The sequence below is a fragment of the Theropithecus gelada genome, chromosome X (genome assembly GCF_003255815.1).
Source record: "Theropithecus gelada isolate Dixy chromosome X, Tgel_1.0, whole genome shotgun sequence".
NCBI classification, from domain to species: Eukaryota; Metazoa; Chordata; class Mammalia; order Primates; family Cercopithecidae; genus Theropithecus; species Theropithecus gelada.
The window spans coordinates 60,767,901-60,783,929 of NC_037689.1; positions in this window are offsets into that span (position 1 = coordinate 60,767,901).

Genomic DNA, 16,029 nt, shown 5'->3' on the forward strand with positions numbered 1-16,029 from the left:
AAATGCCACTTCTTAACCTTAAAATTGTTTGGTGATTTATAAGTCAGTTGTCTAAAAATGGACTAAATCTCTTAACCCCTGACATTTTGGAGATTTATTTTCATCTTTGATCTTCTGTGATTAGGATAGAAATATCTGATTCCATCCTAATAATGGTGAATCAGCGTGCCATATAGACAAGTCAATGCATTACAGAGGATATGAAATCTTATAGAAAAAAAGTACGTGTTCTATATTTTATACATTTAAATGTGGGCTTGAAAAGAGAATTCAGAAATATACAGAAGTTTTACCTCTTAATATTCATTTTGAGTAAGATATAAGCTACTTTGGGAAAAACCGGTTTTAGAGAATACCAGGATATTATTTAATGTGCTAGGAATTTTTACCATGTCTAGTTCCTTTTTGTCATCTCTATAAGGTTTATAGAATTCTGGAAACACATTTACAATAAAATATAATACTTATAAAATAAATCTTGTTTTATGGTGGTCAGTTTCAATCAATAATTTTGTTTGTTTTCTAATTTTGGAAGTTGTGTTGATTTTTCTGCTCTGCTGCTGGAATTGGCAATATCGCCCTGCATTTCTAATCTCAGGCTGTGCTATTAGGTATGTACAGTTTACAAGTATATTTTTCTCATGCTTTATATCTTTTATTTCTTGTAGTAACCATCCTTATCCCTGATAATGTGCTAATCTTACCTTGTTGTTTGATGTTAATACAGTTAATTTGGCTTATTGTGGTTAGTATTTGACCAAAGAAGTTAGTATATCTTCTTTCATCCTTTTACTTTCATATTTATTGCACTCTTACATTTTAAATACAGCTGAGAATTTTTAAAACATTCTAACCACCTCTGTCTTTTAACTAGTGGGTTTAGTTCATTTAACTTGGCTGTAATTACTTTTATATGAGAACTTGTTCCTACCAAATTACTTTTGCTTTGTATTTGTCCTGCTTTTTCTATGCCCGCCCTTTTTGTTTTTTCTTGTTTCTTGCCTTTCATTGGGATTTGTTTGTGAATTCTATTACTTAACCTCTGCCAATTTTCAAGTTGTACACTCAATTTTTACGCTTCCCATAGTTTTCCTTAAAATGCGACAATGCACATGTAACAAAATTTTCAGTAAGTATCTTATCCCCACCGAAAAACGCATAAACATTAGAATGCTTTAAAAAGTAATTATTTTTCTCAATTTACAGGGTTTTTTTTTTTTTGCTTTTGTTTGTTTGTTTGTTTTTATATTTCAACTTCCCTTTGCTTCCAATGACTTATTGGAGGTTGCCCTTACTTTTGGCAACAAAACCTACATTTTACTCAAAAATCTAGAAATTTTGTAGCAGAGTTCTGGGCCATATTGTCCAAAAAAGAAGTTGTAGGAAATTATAGGAATTAATAATTCAAGTTATCCTACTGAGAAGTATATTTTTAAAATACATTCATTCAAAAGAATTTTCTAAGAAATGAATAATCTTTATATTCAAAGTAAATATAAAGCAAACACAAAAGAAAATAATTTAGATTTCTTTGTAATCATTTTGATCTGCTTTAGAACAAGAATATTGAATCTGGTACATTATGAAATGATGTTCAGGGTAAAGGATAAACATGATTTAGCAGAGGCTTGCTTCGTATTTAGATGACAAAAGAGATTTTTATTTTATTATTTTAAGTGTGGACTTATACATTTTGACATTTGATATATATCACTTAAAATAAATCTATGATTAGGAATGAATGAACTAAATAACATTAAATAGGGATTGCCTTCTATTTTTTGTACCTTTTCCTAAATTCCTTTACTTGGCAATTCTTGACTCAAGTAAACTGATATGTAAGGGAAATACCTAAGGACTTTTCTTTTTACTTAAATTTTAAAAATGATTATTTCCGTCTTTTTCATCATTCTGTCCTAGGCCCTTAACTTAAGAATTAGTTGTCTAATATTTCAATTAATTGCATTTTAACACAATTAATAACCATGTTCCTTATGGCTAAATTGTTGACATTGAAATAAACTAGTTTAGTACCACCATTTTACAGAGTAGTAACTGACCTCAAAATATTGGTTTTCACCATATGCTCATTTTTGCTTTTAAAAAAACAAGTCCTTCTTTGGTAAGATTTAATTGCTGTCAATTTAAATTGTAGGTTGGAAAGCAAGCTGGTTGAAATGCTTTGCAGAACATCATTTCCTTGAATAGTCATTCACATTTATGAATGTGTAGAGAATGATAAAATTCCATGGAAACAGATAATCGTGTGTATTTCTTAGATAATAAATTATTCACTAACCTGTCCTCTCTTCAAGCCCAGGAATAAGAAAAAACAAAACACTTCAGAAATAAGAAAGTTTTAACATTATATATTCTAAAAGCAATAGGAAGTTTCTTCTGGTTTTGACTAATATGGCAAGATTCATAAGTTGAAAATGTTACTGAAATTTAGTTTCTGGTGTGACACGTAAGGAGCTTAGATATTTATTCTCCCATTCAAACAACAAGAAAAGATACTGAACAAACTGAAAATCAATAACTCTTCTGATGTATGCGAGAACTGGAGTCACGGGGCAAACACAGCCCCAAAATTTGAAGAGATAAACAAGTGGAAAAGGAGAATCATAACTTATCAGAGCAGAATCTCAGCAGTAGAAAACTTTGTGAGAATTAGTATTAGAGGAGGAAAACATAATCTGTAACTAATGAATTGCTAGAGGCTCATTGTGGACTAGACTGAAAGCTAAAACCCCTGGGAGTCCAGTCTTATGGGGACCTCCCGAGTTTCATGAGCTTTACCTACAGGATCCATATTAGGGTCTCATATTGAAGATGAGAGAAATATACTTTCATGTTTCCAGCAGGTAGAGGGAAAAATGTAGTCACTTTAAAATGTGCCCAGAATATTCAATTTGTTTCAACAAGGCCTTCCCTCAAAGAAACTATCTTACCAGGACCTAATCTGCTTTGGTTTTATCAGAAAAAAAAAAAAAAAAGAGAGAGAGAGAGAGAGAGGAAAAAAAAAGAGAGAGAAATTCTTGTGAAGGTCACAGGCCAAGGGCAAAAGTCGCCAAAAGACTGACACCTAACCATAGGAATATAGAACACTTCTCCTCATTCAGACCTCACCAGCACAGCAAGAGGACTCCAGTATAACAGCAGCATACAACAGAAAGAATGGGCATCTCAGATGACATTTAAGAAGTCTCTAGGGAAACTCCAAGATAAGAGGTGAGACAAAACAAGGACGTTAGAGGAAATTTTAGCCTGTGACATCTACAGTACAACAGATGCAAACACAGACGAACAATTAGCCAGATAAACCTAAAACCTCACACTAAAGGCTTCTTTTCCTCAGTTCTTTTCAAACATTATATCACATCTGACTTGCAACAAAAATACCGTGTGTCTATGTAACAAACCAACAAATGTACCCCCGATTCTAAAATACAAGTTGAAATTATTTTTAAAAAGACATAAAAGAATATCTGCAAAGGAAAAAAAGTAAACTATATCCTATGGTTCACAGAAAAATAAATATGAACATTTTTAAATTTGTGAAAATTAAAAAATAGTAATAAGATGCATTTAAAGACAAAAAACACACTTTGAAGAGACAGAGTAAGCATCAGGCCCAAAGACAACTATGATTAATATGCTTCAGGCTCTAAAAATAGACAACATATAAACAGAGAAATGGAAGCTCTAGGGAGGAATCCACAACATCATAACAGAAGTGAAAAATGTCTTTGATAAACTCATCAGTAGACTACACACAGCGGAAGAAAGAATCAGTCAGTTTGAAGAAATGTCATGGGACCTCAAAAACGAAACCTAACATGAAAAAAAATGATAAAAAATACAGAATAAGATATAAAAAATCTGTGGAACAATTACAAAAATATATATGTAATGAGAATAAAAGAAGGAGAGGAAAGGAAAAATAAAACAGAAGAAAAATTGGAAGCAATCAGGTATAAGAATTTACCTAAGTTAGTTATAAACACAGAATCACAGTTCCAAGAAGCTCAGAGAACACCAAGCAGAATAAATACTCTCTCTCTCTATATATATATATTCACACAAGTAAGCATCTCATACTCAAACTATATAAAATAAAAATTCGAAAAAAGAAATCTTGAAAGAAGCTGGAGGAAGAAAAAAACTTTAATTACAGAGTAACAAAGAAAGAAGTACATTGAATTTCTCCTCAGAAACCATGCAATTAAGAGAGTGGAGTGAAATATTTAAAGTGGTAAAAGAAAGCAATCACCAACCTAGAATTGTGTGCTAATGTAAATAATATTGTGCTTTTACTTTCAAATTCAAATTGCTCATTGCTGGTACATAAGAAAGCAGCTGAATTTTGTGTATGAACCCTATGTTCTGCAACCTTACTATAGTCATGATGGGTTTTTTAGTTAGTTCTTTGGGATTTTCTACATACACAGTCCTGTGTGTCCAATACCAAAGAAAGATTTTGTAAAATAAATTATGGTAAAATACATGTAACGTAATATTAACCATCTTAATAATTTATATTCACAGTGTTTTACAACCAATCTCTAGAACCCTTTGCATCTGGCAAGACTGAAACTGTACACTAATTAAACAACTCCCCATTTCCTTATTTCCCTGGGGCCCTGAAATCATGTTTCTACTTTTTGTTTCAATGAATTTGACTACTCTTCAAACCTCATATAAGGTAAATCATAGAATATTTGCCCTCTGTGGTTGACTTAATTCAATTAGCATAACGTCTTCAAAATTCATCCAGGTTATAGTGTATGTCAGTACTTCCTTCATTTTTAAAGCTAAATAACATCCCATTGTGTGGATTAAATTTTGTTAATCCATTTATTCATAGGAGAACATTTGGTTTGCCTCCAGATTTTGTCTACTGTGAATAATACTATTATAAACATAGGTGTACAAATATATCTTCAAGACTCTTCTTTTAGTTTATTTGGCTATATGCCAAGGAATGGAATAGCTGGATTAAATGGTAATTTTATTTTTATTTTTTTAGGAAATGCCATACTGTTTTTCATAGTGGTTGCACCATTTAAATTTGCACCAATGGGGGACAAGTGTTGTAATTTCCCCACATCCAAATCAGTCCTTTTCATTTGGTATATTTTTATAGTGGTCACCTTAATGAGTATGTAGTGGTTTCTCATTATATGCATTTCCATAGTGATTAGTGATGTTGAGCATGTTTTAATGTGCTTGTTGGATATTCATGTCTTCTTTAGAAAAATGTCTATTTAAGCCATTGCCCATGTTTTACATTTTTGTTGTTGTTAAGTTCATGAAAACATAATTCACAGACTGAGAGAAATCTTTCAAAACATTTATCAGATAAATGAATGGTATCTGAAAAAATTCAAGGAAATCTTTGTGACAGTGGTTCCAAAATTTGTACAAAAATGACTTTGGTCATTTTTTTCATAGAACACATATACACAAATATTTTGTCTAATAAATGGCACTGTGACAATTCATTTATTAATATGTGTCAACTTGAGTGGGCTAAAAGATGTTCAGATAGCTGGTAAAACATTTCTGCTTGTGTCTGTGAAGAGTATTTCTGGAATAGATAGCATTTGAGTTAGACTGAGTAAAGAAGATTGTCCTCACAAATGCAGGTGCAATCTTTTGAGGGCCTAAAGAGAACAAAAAGTGGTCAATTTACTGTCTTTGCCTCAGCCAAGATATCCATCTTCTACTCTTGGACATCAGCGCTCTTGGTCCATGTCCTTCAGATTCTGACTGGAACTTACACCATAACTGCCTCTTCCTCGCACTCCCATTCTCAGGCCTTCTGACTCAGAGTGAATTACACCACCAGCTTTCCTTGGTTCTTCAGCTTGCAGACAGCAGAACATGGAACTTATTAGCCTCCATAACTGTGGGAGCAAATTCCTATAATAAAACTCTTTTTATTTGTATGTTTCTCTCTCCTTCGGTTCTGTTTCTCTTGAAAGTCCTGATGAATACAAGCACTTTAGAGTAATAACTTTTTTCTTTTTTTGTATTAATTACATAAATGTTCATATCAGAGCCGCTTATTGACAAAAGTTAACAAAAGGATGCTACAGAGAGAAGTTTCTTTCATTCTAAAGCAACTTGACATTCAGACAGCTATTGTCTCTCTCACTTTTTCTGATAGGCCTGTGCTGTCATACTACTTAGAAGCATGTAATTTCTATTGAGTCTTTTGAAATAATGAAAATAGCTTAACTACTCAGTTTGTTACATTTGAAAATCTATAGAGATGCAAAGTCATTCACGTTAGTCCACATCAAATCTAGAGAGTGATTTAATTTCAGCATATGTGGAGGAGTACGCAGTATCGTCTTTAAAAGTGCAAGACTGGGTATTGTGGTTCATGTCTGTAATCCCAGCACCTTTGGGAGGACAAGGCAGGAGGATCACTTGAGATCAGGAGTTCAAGATCAGCCTGAGCAACATACCGAGACCTCATCTCTGCAAAAATTTAGCCAGGTGTGGTGGCATGCAACTGTAGTGTCAGCTACTTGAGAGGCCGAGGCAGGAGGATTGCTAAATCCCATGAGTTTGAGGGTAGAGTGAACTATAACTGATCCACTATACTCCAGTATGGGGAACAGAGAGCGTCCCTATCTCTTACAAAAAGAGGGGAGCAAGGTGGCAGAATAGAAGGTTCCACTGAATGTCACTTATGCAAGGACACCAATTTAAAAGCTCTCTACACAAAAATGAACCTTCATACGAAGCAAAATCAGGTGAGCACTCGCAGTACCTGGATTTAACTTTGTATCTCTGAAAGAGGCACTTGAAGAGGTAGGAAAAGCAGTCCTGAATCCCTGATGCCACTCCTCCTCCCTGATCCCTCCATGAATCCCTGATGCCACCGCCCAGTGGTGGCATGGTGCAGAGAGCATTTATGTACATGGGGAGAAGGAGTGTGCAGCAATTTTAGAGCATTGAGCTCAGTGGTACAATATTACAACAGAAGACAAAACAGGACCAAATGTAGCTGATACCCACACACAGAGGGAGCATTTAAACTGCCCTAGTTTAAATTATTAGCCATCAGGGAAATGCAAACCTAAGCCAAAAAAAAAAAAAATCACTTCACACACACTAGGATGGTTGTAGTAAAAAAAGATAATAACAAGTGTTACCAAGGATGTGGAGAAATCGGAACTCTCATACCCTGCTGGTAGAAATATAAAATGTTGCAGCCACTTTAAAAAACAGTTTACCAGTTCCTCAAAAACTTAAACGTAGAGTTAGCATATGAGCAAGCAATTCCATTCCCAGGTATATATCCAAGAGAATTGAAAATAGGTATTCAAACAAATATTTCTACATGAATGTTCATAACAGTAATATTCACAAGAGCAAAAAGCAGAAACAACCCAGATGGCCATCAACTAATAAATGGGTGAACAAATTGTGCTGTATCAATAAAGAAAATATTATTCTGGCATAAAAAGGAATTAAATAATCATGTATGCTACAATATGGAAAACAGGAAAACATATGCTAAGTGAAAGAAACCAGACACTTTAAGTCACATGTTACATAATTCTGTATGTATAAAATGATCGGAGTAGTCAAATCTACTCAGACAGAAAGTAGATTAATGGTTGTCTAGGGCTGAGGGAAATGAGAGGATTGTTAGGGGATGACATTCCTTTTGGGAAATTGAAGATATTCTAAATATGATTGTGGTGATGATGCTCAACTATCTGAATATACAAAATGTTATTCAATTGTATTCAACTGTGCAGTTTATATGAGTGAATTGTATGGAATGTGAGTTATATCTCAATAAGTGTGTTAAATGCTATTACTAATAATGACTTTCAGACTTAAGAATTAAAGTTAATTTTTCCAATGAATTCTATTATTTGGGTAATCAAGATTATATCCCTTGAACAATGTGGGGGACGAGGTGTGCCAGAAAACTCACACAGTCAAAAATCCACAGAAAAGTTTTAACTCCCTCAAAACTTAACTAATAGCCTACTCTTGACTGGAAGCCATACCCTTAACATAAACAGTCTATTAACACATATATTGTACTTTCCATGTATTGTATATGGTATTCTTACAAGAAAGTAAGATAGAGAAAAGAAAATCTTAAAGAAGAGAAAATGCATTTACAGTACTGTAATATATTTATCAATGCCATAAGTTTACATCATCTGTTTACAAAATGAATCATCTGTCTGATATGGGAGGCAACTGCAGCTGCAGACCTCAATCTACATTTTACATCAAGCCATTCAAATTTTCTTGTAATGTGATGACTTTTCTCTGCTTCTTGGGACCATTTCAAGCATCACTAGTGCACTTCGCGTGGGTCCCGTGGTGTTATTAAAGGTTTACGGTATTGCACTACATACGATGAAAAATATGCAAGAATCTCAAGAGATCACTTTTTACCGTGATATGCAATTTACTGGGGAGACAACTAGTCCTGTGGAGATGACTAGTGTCACACGGTGTTTTAAGTGTATATTTGCAACACTCAAGTTTACTCTGAGAGCAACAGGAGGTAGCTATGAAATTGTTAAAGTAATACAGTAGGTACTATAGTTAATTTTATACAATTATGATTTAATACTTCATCTTTAGATTTGTTTACACTTCTCTTGACTGTGAATGGTGCCATGTCTAGTCTGTAAGTGTGCGCTTAATATTTGATGAATTGTAACTTTTTATAATAGATTTGTATATATTTTATGGTAGTACATAATAAAATAAATGAGTATCTACAAATATTTTATGCCTTCACAATATACCCGACTTTTTTTTTTTTCAAAATTTCTAGGCTATGTGGTTCATCTGTGAGATTTTCAAATGGTCACAAATCTCCAAAAAGTTTTGTAATATATATTTATTTTTAAAAATCTATGTATAAGTGAAACTGCACAGTTAAAACCCATCTTGTTTGAGAGTAAACTGTGTGCATTTTGGTTCCAGAAGAATTATTTTACATTTAATTTTTCTTGTTTATTTTTAACAAGGAATATATGACATACAGTAAAGTTCACACATCTTAATTGTTCAAGTTTAAGGAATTTTGTTGATTGTATATACTCATGTATCCACCACCAAAAACAAAATGTAATTTCCACCACTGCAAAATTTCCCTCATGCCCTTGTCCAGTCCATCTCTACCGTGTCCCTATGATACCCACTTTCTGATTTCCATCATCATAAATTATATTCTGCCTGTTTTTGGCCTTCAAATACATGGAATTCTACAATATGCATGTTTTTGTGTCTGGTTTCTTTTGTATAATATAATATTTTCTAAATTCATTCATGTTGTTGCGTTTTTGACAGTGGTTTATTTTTGATACCAAAATTTGTTTATCCATTCTTCATAGATATTGGTTGTTTCTAGGATTTTGCTGTTATAAACATGGCTGCTATAACTATAAAAATCTGTTTGTGCATTGATATTTTTATTACTCTGGGATAAAGTATCAAAAAACAGAATTGTCAAGTTTTAGGGTATGTATATATTTAACCTGATAAGAAATGGCCTAGCAGTTTTCCTGAGTTTTTGTATAATTTTATAGTTCAACCAGCAATGAATAATAGTTTCTGTTTTCTCTCTTTGCCACCAGTGGAGCGTTGTCTTTTTTACTTTCTAATTCTAGCCAGTCTGCTGCGTGTTTGGTAGTACCTCATTATGATTTTAAGTTGGATTGTATGTGTTTTTATTATTGATTTGTAAAAATGTTTTTCTATATTCTAGATAAGATTGATTTTTGAATATGGGATGTTAGATATAATCTTATATTAGACTCTTTTTGTGATATAGTAAACTAATTCAAGCTGAGCTGAGCACATGAAGGTACAACAGTCATTAAGTGTATCCAACAACCATACTGGTGAGCCACTGTCTCATAAACACACCAGCTGAAATTTTCATTCTTTCAAGTGTAAATCCAACTAAAGGTTGTTGTTTTTTTCCCCCCATCCAGATTAGTCTTCTTCTTATAGCAATCAATTATACATTATACTCTCCCCCAACCGCCCCCGAGACGGAGTCTTGCCCTGTCTCTCTAGCTGGAGTGCAGTGGCAAGATCTCAGCTCACCGCAACCTCTGCCTCCTGGGTTCAAGCAAGTCTCCTGCCTCAGCCTCCTGAGTAGCTAAGACTACAGGCGTGCTCCATCACGCCTGGCTAATTTTTTGTATGTTTAGTAGAGATAAGGTTTCACCATGTTGGTCAGGCTGGTCTCGAACTCCTGACCTCAAGAGATCCACCCGCCTCAGCCTCCCAAAGTGCTGGAATTACAGACATGAGCCACCGTGCAATGATAAGGTTTCACCATGTTAGTCAGGCTGGTCTCGGAACTCCTGACCTCAGGTGATCCACCTGCCTCAGCCTCCCAAAGTGCTGGAATTACAGACACGAGCCACCGTGCCCGGCCAGAAATTATACTTCTGTCCAGGAGAGCAGTAAAGCAGTTTTCTCCAAAACTGATTAGTAATCTATATCATATCCTCTCAGTACTTCAATATCTCTTTACTGCCTCTGGCCTTACTTGTTAAACAAGAGGTAATCTCATTCTGAATTAAGGATAATTTCTCTTTATTGATCATGTCATAACTTATTTATTTCTAAAATGTTTCATAAGCAGCTTCATAATGACCCTATGCAATAGAAAGTAACACGACCATTTTATGAACTCAGCATAAAATTTCAAGAAAATCAGTTTTAAGAGGATAATTGTTATGTTAGAGATAATCCTCACAAATAAATGGTTAGGGAAAATTAATTCCCGCTGGATGCAGACAATTTAGGTTAACAGTGTAACTATAAGGAGGCCCCAGCTTCCCAGGGTGGTATAAGAACATAAATTGCCTGATGTACTTTTTAAATATCTGATAAATACGTTTGAAAACTGTGTTATTTATTCTAGGTAATAGCAATTTAAATTCCTGCAGCTTTCTCCTTTTATTTTAAATGCAGCACCATTTTATAGGTGAAAAATAATGTTCCTTTTTTAAGGGAAAAAGCTGTTGGCAAAAGGATTGAACTAGCTTAGATTAAGATAAAATAGAAAAGTACATTATTACAAAATCCATTATAAATCTCCAGAACCGTTTGTTCTGGTAGAAAATAAGTATCTATAAAGATCAAGGATTTCTAATTAAATACAGGAAGTTCTGAACACTTGCATTTGTCTCTTTGAAATACAGCAATTGAACAAATAATCAAGAAACTTTCTTTTCATTTCTAACTTTTGCATTAAGGAAAGTAAAGTGAAGACTCTTCGTACCCCAGAACCCTCCCTTGCATTCCACCATCTTCTCAATTCTCCTCACCTTTACTTTTTGATAGCTTTCTGCCCACCTATGGTGGGGATGAGAGGAACTGAGGAGCAGCCAGGTAGCTAATGAGGTTTGAAGCACTGGTTTCAGTAAAATCATGTGAAGTGCCAAGTATTGAATAACTTACTGAGGAAATAATTAGGAAAGGTGACGAAGACTATATAGAAAACGACTAGAAGTCCAGTGCTTTTCTGTCTACCCTCAGGGTAGGTAGACATCATGAGTTACTGAATCCAGTCTTCTTGGCATAACATGTAGCTCAAGACTGAAAAGGAGAAAAAGTTCCCCCATGTTCTATAGCAAAATATAAACTGTAGATCCCATCACATATGTTAGGAGAAGACCATTTAAAAGAACCTAAGTTTAATGCATCATTGTTGCTAATGTCTTATAAACAAGCATCTATTCTCTTGACTATATCATCTCATCATAATGCATATACCATTTATTTTATATTAGATCTTCATATTATAATATATCAATGCAAAGTGGTGTGGAATATAGATTCTCTGAGAGGAGTGAAATTTCTTAGTTGCAAACATTTAATTTCTATTTTGGAAATATTATGACTTTGGGAATATTTCACATTTTTTCATTCAATAAAATTGGTACCCAAGATGGTGGAAAGGTGAATACTTTTGTCACTTACTCCCTTATTCTTCTCTCTATATATTTAAAACTTCAAAGTAATTCTAAGAACCATATATATCCAGATATCAAAGATGCTACTCTGTTTTCAAGCCTTCCTTATACATTCTTTATTTCAATTTATATTAATAATTATATATAATATTGAATGCATTTTATCAGTCTCATAAATATTTATTTTAAAAGCTCTTGATCATCAAATGTTTCCTTTCTAATTGTATATGTTGATTGGTAGTTTAACATTTTATGTTTGAATGAATAGAGACTAGGCATCATGTGGATATGTAAAATCTAGAGAGATCATGAACAATTTACCTACCATGGGAGAGCTATTGACCTCTATCTAGTGGATGAAAGAGATAAGAGTTTTACCCTGGTGAAGGAGCTAGAGGCATGTGCAAGTGTAATGTCATTGATACCACATAACAATCCAGAAAACTAGCAATCTAGATGGTCAGAGTGAGTAGGGGCTTACAGCTAAACACAATTACAGTCTGATGTATTAAAGAAACATAAATCATTTCTTATAAGATAAAGCAATCAGGATCATAAATGGCTCTAGTAGTTATCCTTACTCCTTGATCCAATAATTTATGAAATTAAAACTGATAAACCATGCACACTGTCATTTTCCATTTGAGAGCCTTGTGGAAATAGTTAAATTTTTAGAGAGATAGGAATTAGGAAATTGGAGAAAAGTAATAATAAATATTTAAGCATTTGTGAATGACCAGAGAAGGCCAATGTAATTTAAAAGGTAAGCAAATATCGGAGAAGTTCAAAACTCAACAAAAACTGGTTTTAGGTAATTTTATATTACTTCTATTCTCCATTTTTGTTACTAGAGTAAAATTAGTCCTAACTGCTGTGCTTCATCCTACTCAAAGAAAAGTTCTAGGTAAGAAGATGGGCTGAATGTTTTCATGCAACCTGAATAAATTCATTTACTGGAATGTCAAAGTCAGATAGCAGTCCAACTTTTATTAAGGAAAGACACTGTTTTTGATATTATGAAGACACTAATAGCAAAGTACTCATGAGCACTAAGAAAAATAGAAATGTTTTTTAGGAAGGATCATGAGTGATTCATCAATCAATGGTCTGGCTGTGAAGTCATAAACATGACCAGTTCAAACACTAACTCAGGAATTTCCATGCCAGAATGTGTATTAGACTATTAGGGCATATTTGACCAGATAACAGATAGAATAATAAAGCTGAAGGGGAAGCAAGTATAAAGGATGAGGGATTTAGCAATTAATAAGTAGGTATATGTCTCACATATAAAATGTTAAACCTTTGATATCTGCAGTTAGTTGCATCAGAATGAAGTAATGCCGTCACCCCATGATCTTTTGGACTGCTGAAGTATTCAGGGTCTTGGTTCAACACAGACAGTTGGATCAGACCGTGTACTTTTTTTTCTCTCTCTCTTTCAATTTCTCAAAAAAACTGACGAACTAAAAATGTGTGAGTCAATTTAAGGTTTTCTAAATATCATAAGAACTAAGTACTAATGTACCAAAGATTGTTTGCCAGATACTTAATCTCTTTTGACTGTTTACATTGATTATTTTATTGTCTTCACTGCACAATCTGTGCAGATCACTAATTATGTTGCAGTACATCCTCTTCGGTCTTGTTCAGCTTCTTCTCTCACTATTCATTTGAACTCTGAAGTGCCCTTGATATTCAGAGTTTGGTTACCGTACTTTAATTTAGCTTTGGGGCTGTACAATTTTTTAAACTTTAATTTTTCTCACAATTTTTTGAGAATCACAAAAGTATGACTCTTCTTATGCCTCTAGGGTCAGAGACTGACGAAAACAAATATTAGAAATCCTAAGAATACCAAAGGAGATGAGATGCATATTTGTTTTCCCAAATAATTTCTTTAGATGATGACCCTGTGGGTCAGTGTTAATTAAGTGGCAAATTTAACAGCACTAATTGTGTTCAGTAATGTTATAGATTTCTTTCTGTATCACTGTGATAAGTAGAAAGCATATAAAGATAAATCATTGTTATCCATACACACAATTGACAAGGGCTTGAAATATTCTACTAAAGCAGGCAATTTATGTCTCAAAGAAATATACATGCAGCATTTCTTTCAGTCTAATTACTCTCCAGTAAAAATAAATGCTAACTAGTGATTTTAACTCAAGCTGCGACTGATCTGACTCACTGATATCCAATATAAAGAAGATATCTGGAAAACATCTCATAAAAGAAGAAAAATTAGATATTGCCCCTTGATCAGAGGACGAGTTTAAATGTTGTGTTCTACTAGGAGGTGCAAAACCTTTAGACCAATTATGTTAACTATTATATTTGCAGTTTTCAACAACGTCTATATTATTTGTATGTCATTTCATAGACATTATAAACTGCTAGTTTACTGTTTCTGGATATGTCAGTCACTTTGATTTTTTACCTTCATGTGTACTCATGTTCATCTCATTACCTTAAATACCTATCATATTATGTTACCTGTCAAAATTCTCCCCATCCTCTAAAAACAATTTCAGATGCTACCTCTTCTCTTAGGGTTTTTCTGATCCCCTTTAGCTAGTAAGGATTCATAAATACGTTGGTACTTCTCTCACTGAAAGGTGAGGTCTATGTGCCCTCCCCTTTAATTTCTCTGGGCTCTGTGACTACTTTGACTAATATAAAATGATAGAAGTGACGCTATGACAGGTCCCAGATCTGCACCTGAAGAAATCAGCAACTTCCACCCCAAGACTTGGATTGTTGGCCCTGGGGTAAGTCCACTGCCATGAAAGAAGTTTCACTATCTAGAACTATCATGGTATAAAGAAACCCAAGCTTCCAACATTGAGGGGCTGTGCGGAGAGAGAGAGAGATGCTTGGCCAGTCCTTTTTATTCTGGCCATCCCATTATAGGTAAAAGATACATGAGTGAAAAGGACATAGGACATTACAGTCTTGGCAGACAAAACAGAGAGGGAAAAAAATTTCAGCCAATAGCCAGAGTCAATACCCCAGACATATGTAACTCTTTGAGTTATCCCAGCCACAGCTAGCTGTTTCAGGAACCTGCAGCTATTTAATCCACCCTAGCTGAGGCTACAGTCATTGCTCTGTAATAATAAACATAATTGAATGTTAACAGTTTTATGCCACAAAACTTTGGGATAAGTTGTTATGCAGCAATTTTTAATGGAAACATCCCATTATTGGATATTGGGTATCCCAAATTGGATATAATCTACCTTGTTTTGAGAACTAATAGTAAGTTCTATATGTGTTAGTTAATTCACTAAATTTGTCAAATTCTGCCTGTTTGACATTTAAGAATTTGTCTTCAGATACCTAATTTGGTTTAAATTCCTTACTAGTAAACAATTGTATTTGTCCAAGTACCTAGCTTGATATATCCTACACAAAGAAAATGCTTAGTAAATATCTATTGAAATAAATTTCCTAGTTGATAATTCTCAAAATACTTTGTCACACATTTTGTAGTTTCAATAGATATAAAACTACAATATTATAGAATCTATATATCCAACCAAATAATTTATATTATTAACTAGCAGCTGCGGCTAAAAGAAAGGATTAATCAGAAGGTGTCCCTCTAAGATACACTACAATGAAAAGAAAAGATTTAAATCCTAGCAGAGGAGTTGACCTTTAACTCGAAGCACTATGTCCAGTAAATATTACAGAATGAACAAAACTAAAATGGGAAGCTCAGACCTGAGTTTCAAGGCATGTGAAAGAAAAATATAAAAAGGGAGTCCAGCTATCAGCCTAAATGAACAACATGCAAAGACTGTTTCTTCGGCCGGGCGCGGTGGCTCAAGCCTGTAATCCCAGCACTTTGGGAGGCCGAGACGGGCGGATCACGAGGTCAGGAGATCGAGACCATCCTGGTTAATATGGTGAAACCCCGTCTCTACTAAAAAGTACAAAAAAAAAAAAACTAGCCGGGCGTGGTGACGGGCGCCTGTAGTCCCAGCTACTTGGGAGGCTGAGGCAGGAGAATGGCGTGAACCCGGGAGGC